This window comes from Sinocyclocheilus anshuiensis, unplaced genomic scaffold, assembly GCF_001515605.1.
Source record: "Sinocyclocheilus anshuiensis isolate Anshui unplaced genomic scaffold, SAMN03320099.WGS_v1.1 scaffold136, whole genome shotgun sequence".
In the NCBI taxonomy this organism is placed as follows: domain Eukaryota; kingdom Metazoa; phylum Chordata; class Actinopteri; order Cypriniformes; family Cyprinidae; genus Sinocyclocheilus; species Sinocyclocheilus anshuiensis.
In genome coordinates this window covers 388,440-396,763 of record NW_015554074.1, presented here as the reverse complement: position 1 = coordinate 396,763, position 8,324 = coordinate 388,440, and the positions used below count along the sequence as shown (strand labels likewise).

At 37.4% G+C, this 8,324-nt stretch overlaps 1 long non-coding RNA gene across 1 annotated transcript; it reads right to left on the bottom strand.

Annotated features, from left to right (window-relative positions):
• Positions 1 to 1,530: 1,530 nt before the first annotated feature.
• On the bottom strand, positions 1,531 to 8,122 carry LOC107668888 (uncharacterized). Its single transcript, XR_001631931.1, has 4 exons — positions 8,018 to 8,122; positions 6,335 to 6,465; positions 3,183 to 3,224; positions 1,531 to 1,775 (listed from the first exon to the last, which is right to left on the bottom strand). It is a non-coding gene; the product is annotated as an uncharacterized LOC107668888 (long non-coding RNA).
• Between the last annotated feature and the right edge of the window lie 202 nt (positions 8,123 to 8,324).

Genomic DNA, 8,324 nt, shown 5'->3' with positions numbered 1-8,324 from the left:
AATATCAAATACATTTGATATCATCCAACTGGAGGTAATCACAGTCTGAAACTATCATAGTCTGACTATGTGAATTTTTGTGAAATTGGACTCCTCCAAACTGTAAATAGGGGCAAAAATCTGTGCAGAATTTATGCATCCCAGGCTTTAGTTAAAGTCTTAAAAAATTAAATAGGTTATTTTAGTTATTTGAATAACAAAAACGCATCATGTACTTTTACCAGGAGTCTTAAGAAACTTTTTATTCAGCTGTTTTCCTTCATGTCAAAGATGGGAAAAATAAAGTGGCCACAGCAACATGTACATAGGAACGCAATGCACATCAATTGAATGTGTTGTGCACTGTTGCCAGATTGGAAATTGTCCTTTTTCTGGGGAAATGCATGCACTGGGCACCCTGTTGAGAGAAAAATGGGCATCAGAGAATTTTGACTTGCACCGTTAAACCACTACCTAGCAACCACACCTTGGCAACACCCTAGATTTTATTTTTGATACAATGCTAAATGTGAAGTTAAAGAGAGATTATGTTTTTCCACATAGTGTTACCAAAAGAGTCTTTCATTGAATAGTTCTTAAAAGAACCATTTTTCTTAGTGTGAAGAATATTGTTGAACCTATTCCACCTAAAAAAACCTTTAGTGCAATGGAGAGTTTCCCTGGATGTTATAGGTGGAACAACATTTATTCCAATAAAGAATCTTTATTTTTAAGAGTGTAAACAAACCACGTTTAAAATCTAAAGGACCACAAAACCTCTCCAGTGTTTTCTTAAAGCTTAGGACAGAAAAACAAATGAATACTATAATAGTAAAGTGGTGTAATAATTCTCCACTTTTACCAAGGTGTTGCAATAATGCTATCTGTTGCTATCTCAGACAGCAGACACAGCTTCCCTCTGGCTGTGAACATTAGCATGGGCTATGGAAGCACCTGAGGAAAACAATGACAGAAAGCTTGCTTTTCTTGTCTCCTCTTAAAACCAGTGGCTCCACTGACAATCAGTAACACAAAAACAACATCTTGTGGCAACAAATAACAAATTAGCATCTCTGAATCAAAGTGGGTCATTGATAGGCATCACTGCTTCCCAAAATTCCCGACGCTGAGTGTTCCAAATCAGCGCCTCAGTACCCTCCTCTCGAGCGATGCAGATGTCCTGGCTCGAGTTACACTTGAAAGACTGAGTCATGGCTGATGCCTGGCCCCCCAATGGACTCAAAGGAACTTGGCTCAGAGATTTATGAAACCCATCCTATTCCCCGCATGGAGTCGGCAGAGCTTAGAAAATATGAGAGACTTCTGTTTTCCAAACTCTGACAAGCTTCTAGCTCCTGATAAATTAAGATACTCTGAAACAAAAGATTGCTTTCAGACTTTGTTCTGACGACTACCACTATGAAATTCCTTCCCCTAAAATGAAGCAAAGAGACTCATGAAAACTGAAAGAGTTAGGAGTGAAAGGAAACCTCAGAGCAGATTCAGGTAAGAAAAAAATTGTGTTTTATTGATGTGGAGCGTATGGTGATATTGATATTGGAATGTGCTAGTGGTGTAATTAGCCAGGAAAAACATGAAGCTCTCAGAGCGAGCAGTCACTGTGGAATGTGGGCGGGGATTAAGATCTACTCACCAATCAGGGAGCTTATAATATTATTCCACGTTTTGTGCTCCCAAATGTTGCCAGAAGTGTTATGTAATCCAATAAAGACTTCAGACTGTATTATGGCAGTCAAATAACTGAGACTGCCAGCTGTTCTCGTAACATCTGAAACCTGAAGAGATGACAGTATGAAAGATGTGTTAGATATCAATTGCATGAGTTGCGATCTTATCTAAATATGACCAAACCTTACTATTATATACAATAAAACAATAGGTCATAAAAAGATACACAATCACATTTAATGACACATTAAGTTGAGCAGCAGTCATAAAATGAGATACATGCGGTGATACAGTATTTGGTCACAGATTACACCCTACTGTTGGCATAAATTTTTTGTAACTAATCATGTTACACAACAAGCAAAACTCCTTGCATGTAAATTTAAACCAGGTCAGTGTGTGTTTTCTTGCTGATTCTCTCTCCTTTGTCCTCCAGAGCTCAGCAGTTCCATCGCTCACCCTGACTGCCTTGAGTCATGGCCACCACATGCTCTCATTGTCCAACTATTTTACTAACCGCAGTGAGACAGCTTTCATTTCAGTGGCTGCAGGGTCTGAAGGATACCCCGGGTCGACTACACCCAAACACTGAGGCAAACTGTTTGGACCACAGCCCTGAGGTCATATTAGTGGCTCAGGGGACAACTTCATTATTCATATTACACTCCGTAGAGTTTTCTTGCCTGAGTTAAGGCAACATGCTGACCTCACTCTGCTTTAATCCAGGGAATAGTGGGATTCAAGATCTGTTACAGCACAGCAATGTAAAGGACTATGAAGTATACAAAAGTAACACCCGCCAAGCACCAAATATATAACTTATATAATCAGACGACTTATTCACCAGTTCAGTGTTGTTATTGTTAACTTAAACAGAAATAAATAAATACATTTTGTGAATTGAAATAAAGCTGTAATAAAACAAAATATGAAATAAAAACTTACATAGTTATTTCAGCAACTAACTAAAATATAAGTCAAACAAGTTTAAGATGAAATACTAAAATAACTACAGTAAATCTAAAACTGAAATACAAATAATTGAACGCTAAATATAAATATTTACCCCCTCCCCAAACTAATAAAAATGACAAAAGCAAAAAGTGTATAAATTACTAAAACATAAAATAAAATGAAAATGAAAAGAGATAATATAAAAATAAAACCTAATACTATATAAATAGAATATAAATAACACTGCATCAATAAAAAAACTGCAAACTACATGGTTTAAATCCAGTACAAATCATAATCTGACCATCACTGTAACGTGCAGTTCAATTCAAAGAAGCTTTATGTGTACTTAAATGCACCGTCATTAAAATGAGTAGGCTCATATGAGTCATTTATTCAGGAGTCAGACTACACTGTTCTTGCCGTGTGTGTGTTTGATTGACTAAAAATAACCATATCATGAAAGTCGTTCATTCTGTACTGGACTACTCTGATTTGCACTGTAGATTCTGTAAGAAACATATTCTTCCTAATGCATTCACAGTGGTGACAAAACTTACTTCACAAAGTTGCATTTTTGTGGCAGGCACAGTGGCTTGTTACTGAAAACAAACAAAAAGAAACATAATTATTCCATTGTCATTGAACCCAAATGATTCAAAATACAGTTTCATGGTCGCTAAGAAATATGCCGACATCTCAATTTACTTCTCATTAGGTGTGGCAAAAAGGTTCATTTTGCAGCCTGGATGGGAACAATAACTTGTGTCTGTGATGTCACTCTTGGACACAGAGGCCATGTCTCAACCCTTTACAACGACTCGGGGTCTATTAATCCTTTTGCAGGAGCTCCAAATTATAGAACAAATGAAAGTAGCCGCGGCTCTCACCGCAGGGACAAGGATCGCCTATTTTGCTGACTCGTTAGTTGCGTTTGACATGCCTGTTTGTGCAAGAGGGAGAGCAGGAGAATATTTATTGGCTTCCTGAAGTGTGAGAGAGCCGGGTACGAGCAGCTCAAGGGTCTTGTTATCGTCCTCTTTGCCTGCATGTACTTTTTGGGGTTTAATGAACACTCGGGTGGTCCTCGCGCTGCAATCAGACAGGAGTCTCTGCCACTTCCCGCCACGCTCCGCCAGACTCGCCCCGGCACCGTTCGCCTCTCCTGTCCTCCAAATCAAATGAGAGGGACATGATGGCGGTGCTGAAAGGCTCAGCCGCTGAATAATTGATGCCTTGACAAGCGTGGAGTCAATTTATCCAGTGGCACACTTTGAGTGAAATTGTGTGCATGATCAGCAGTAGCGGGGGGAAATAAGTGTTCTCCTAATTTTACTGATTTAAATTTTTTTCAAGAAATTTCTGTTATGCAGCAGCATCCACACCATACAGCACAAAGGTTTGTCAGAAGACCGTAGTTTAGTCTCCTCTACTCTCACTGTTGAAATAAAAGCAGCTTCAGAGTAATAGGCATCCAATTAACATTAAAAAGTTTCTAGTATTCGGACATAAACTGTTACAGAGTATCCACTACAAATTAATATAACATTTCAGTGAAATGTATTCAACGACACACCTCTTATAGAGTTTACGTGACCATATGAAAATTAGCATTAGCTACATTATGATTATGTAGATTCTAAATCTGTCATTTATTTTTCTTGATGATTTGCTATATGTAAACATGAGACCTCTGAGGCATCAGTATGATATACACAAAGCAGTGAACAGGACAGCACAATCAAAACAACCTCATGGATTTCTACTTGGATAGCGCGCTAATTAACAATAACAGAAATGCCCCTGAGAATAAAAGATTTGTGCAGTCTGTCTTACTGCAAACAGAATCAGTATTATGAAAACGTAACATGAGACAAGTGTTGAGCCAGCTACATTACTCAAGCTAAACTACCAACTATACCAGCAGAAAACAATTAGCTAAGCTAAAAGCTATTGTTTTAAAGAAAGCAAAAGAGGTTTGCTACATAAAATTTGTTAAGACAATATTAAAACTAGTTAGTTCCAATATAGTGTGTTATCATAAATATTAGAATGTAGAATAGCAATAACAAAATGTCTCCCATGCCATGATTCTCCGACACTTCAAACTGAAGTGATGACATGAACTTTGGACAATAAATCTTGTGGTTTGTGTAAGTTTGTGACAGTGTTTGAGTGTTAATGCAACACATTTGGGCAGAAAATAAGCAGATATTTATATGAATATTGGGAAGAAGGGGACATTATGAAATAGGACACTGGCTGGACGTCAAAATGGAAGTGTGTTTATGAGAAAGTTTTGGCAGGAGGATGCCAAAGCCTGGGCCAGAATGAGAATAAAACACCAATTTATGTTACTTCTGGGAGTATCCCAAGTCAAAAAATTCACTGTGGAGTCACTGGTTTTCAGATTGGGGGTTCGTATTTGTAAATCTAAACAGTGCATTTAATGAATTCCATGCAACATTTTTGGCAACTATGAAATGGACAGTGGTGTCCATTTTGTGTGTTTTTTCTAAATGTTCTAGGACTCAAAATACAATTTTCATAATAAACACATAGTGATCATATTTCATTATAATATATAAACCATATTCCACTAATCGTTGTGAGTACATATTATTGAACAATTATTTCAATCATGCAAACTTTGGTATAGTTTATATGGTAAGTGTCCAGTAAACAAAATTGGAAAACACACACACGCACGCACGCACATATACTGTATATAGCGATGATAGATAGATGTATATATATATATATATATATATATATATATATAACATTTATACAAGAAAATGACACTTGAGGCCTTAAAATACCTAGTAATGTCCTGTAACCTCAACAGAAAGCATTTCTTTCAGAAATATATTCACAAAATATTCTTTCCTGATATATCCATTTATATTGCTTTCATATCTAAAGAATCTATAAAGAAATAACGAATGGAAAAAGTATTTCACTTAAAAGCTCGAAAACAAACCTGAAAATGATCGTTTATCAATGAATGCCTGAAGATAATATTTCATCCAAACTAACTACTGTTTTCTGTGTGTAAATAGTGTGCTCGAAGCTTTTATGATCCATTCTCCACCTCCTCTTCACCGTCCTGAATGTGCGCTGTAAGGAAATGTCGAAGGTGGAGAGTAAAGCCTGGCCAAAGAAAATGATTCACTGAAACACGGTATTCACTTTCAATCTATCCAGTGCCTAACAATGTGAAGGCTGCAGTGGAAGTGAGTTTGAATGTGAAGTGTTGCTATTTCTCCTCAGGCGGTGGACTGTGGCAGATGCCACACACCTTCGCCCACTCTCCACCCACACTGGAGCAGTCGTGTACTCGGGGCAGATTCCATGTGCAAGCTGCACTCTGACAGATAAAGAAAATCACATTGACGCAGAGAGGGAGAAATGACGAGCTTCTCCTAGTGACTTAGCTCTGAATATTAGCGCTGGGTTAATGAGTCTGAAAACCCTATTCACCAAGCATGGAATGAACAGTTGTGATCGTTCCAGTCATATCTATCACAGATTTGGTGTTCTTTTGGTGTAGCTCGTGTACGTTTTCATAGATATTTTGTGTCGCAGCGGATTGTTTGTTAAGCTGACAGCCCTTTATAGAGCACTGCCATGAAGGGTTATTGAAACATGACGTGGGTGAGGGTATGAGTCTAAGGTCTTGCATATACAGCTGTAAATCTGGTGCACTTACCTCGGCTCCATGCTGTTCCACTTGAGCTGTTTCTTTCAGCGCTTCACTGCTATTTCAGAGGATGGAAAGGGACTTACTAACTTATATGGGATGAGACAATGGGAGTGCGCTTGCTTCATAACACCAACGCCCTGTGCAAGACAAATGCCATTAACATTCCATGGTTAAATGTTACACTCCATCTAAAACAATTCAGAGCCAAAATGCCATTCCATTGGTCAGACAAACAGCCACACTCTTACGCCATTGGTTGAGTAATTTTTACTATATTTTCGGGAAATCAACATATCAATTACTTAGAGTTGTCCCTGTATATTAAACTGGAGTAGGAGAAAGCATTTTAAGATAAAAAAAAGACTTAATTTTTCATTTGTTTCACCTAAACAACAACTTTTAATTAAGTCTTCTCTTTCTCTGAGAAAAATACAACCAAGTCTAATTGGAAAACAAATGTGTCTGTGGTGAAATTTCTGTGAAATTATATTATGTTGCTTCATGTACATTTCGCAACATATACAAAGTGAAATATCCAGTGAGCGGCATTAAAAGAGTAATGTGGATTGCCGTACCAGGTGAGCTATCAAGCAAGTTTACTATGCCAAAAAAAACATGAATATGGAGCTGGTTATATGATGCAGTTGTATAAATGTATTCGTTTACAAATCATGCACTATGCTAAATTTTTTTTTAGGTTATACCACAGTATAATGCAATGAAACACTTAAAAATAAGTCTTTATTAATTGATAATCTGCCACTGTAATCATAATATGTGTGAAAAGGAATAAATGTTTTTTTACATTACTGTTTTTACATTACTGCCACTAGTGTTAAATTTAGCTAGAAACTTCAGTGAATGTATACATATGTTTTTGGAGTTTATTCAAAAATATAGGTAGAGGCCCATTTTTCCATTAAGCCTTTTTTGCAAAAATACCCCAGTATTGTTTAGAGTTAGAGATGAGATCTCAACAATGTCTCAACAGATTTGTCAAGATATCAGCAAAGCCAGAGCAAAGCCAGAGATTTCAATATGAACAAAAACATTCTCAACAAATTTTTCCAAAACCAAATAATCTATGTTGCTATGTGGTTCATGTTAGTTTTATAGCTCTATGCATTCTTATGATCTGTCAAGAATTGCTTCATTTGGGTTTACTGTCTGAGGAAAAGTCTGAGACAAAGACCATACATGAAGTAAAAGGATATTCTGGGTTTAATACATTTTCATTCAACAGCACCTTTAGCATAATGTTGATTGCAACAAAAAGTATTTTCACTTGTCCCTTCTTTTGAATGGAGCTCAAATAATACACAGGTTTTAACAGAAAATACCCTGACTAAGCTTTCAGAAAATTATAGTCTTCAAATTTCTGCTTTTAAATCCTGACAAAATTAGCCCCCATTCAACATTATAAGTGGGTCACCATGACATTGATTTCCCCCCCTTTTTTCTTTTCTTTAAGGAGCTTTTTTTTTTTTTTTTACTATTCAACCTTATGCCACAAATGCTGTGGTTAGAGATTAATTTGTATTGTTCCTTGAACAATGTTCAAATGTTCCTTTAACGGAAAACTCCAATAAGTGTCCAAGTTATAAAAGAGCAATCTCTGAGCAATAAAAGTTTTCTCTGGGCAGCCTTGGACTATCCAGACATTGTCTATGCATGTATGAATTGCTATACTTCTCTGCTGTCCATTTCCTCCTCATGCCTCCCAGCATTAGGCCATCAGCCAGATCTCTGAGCCTCGAAGGCAGACAGGTACACTCCTCACCGGCCCATCCGCAGCACTCACCTACAGCCGAACATTAGATAAAGAGACACTCTGCATTATTAATCAGGGAGTGTAGGGAGGGATAGGGTAAGGGGAAGAGAGAGTGAGATAACAAAGTGAGCAAGGCCAGCCGCACTTCTGCCTGAAATGTGACACTACGCCCAGCAGACACTCACCATGGAGCCAAAAACACCCACAGACTTTTCCTTCTCCTTT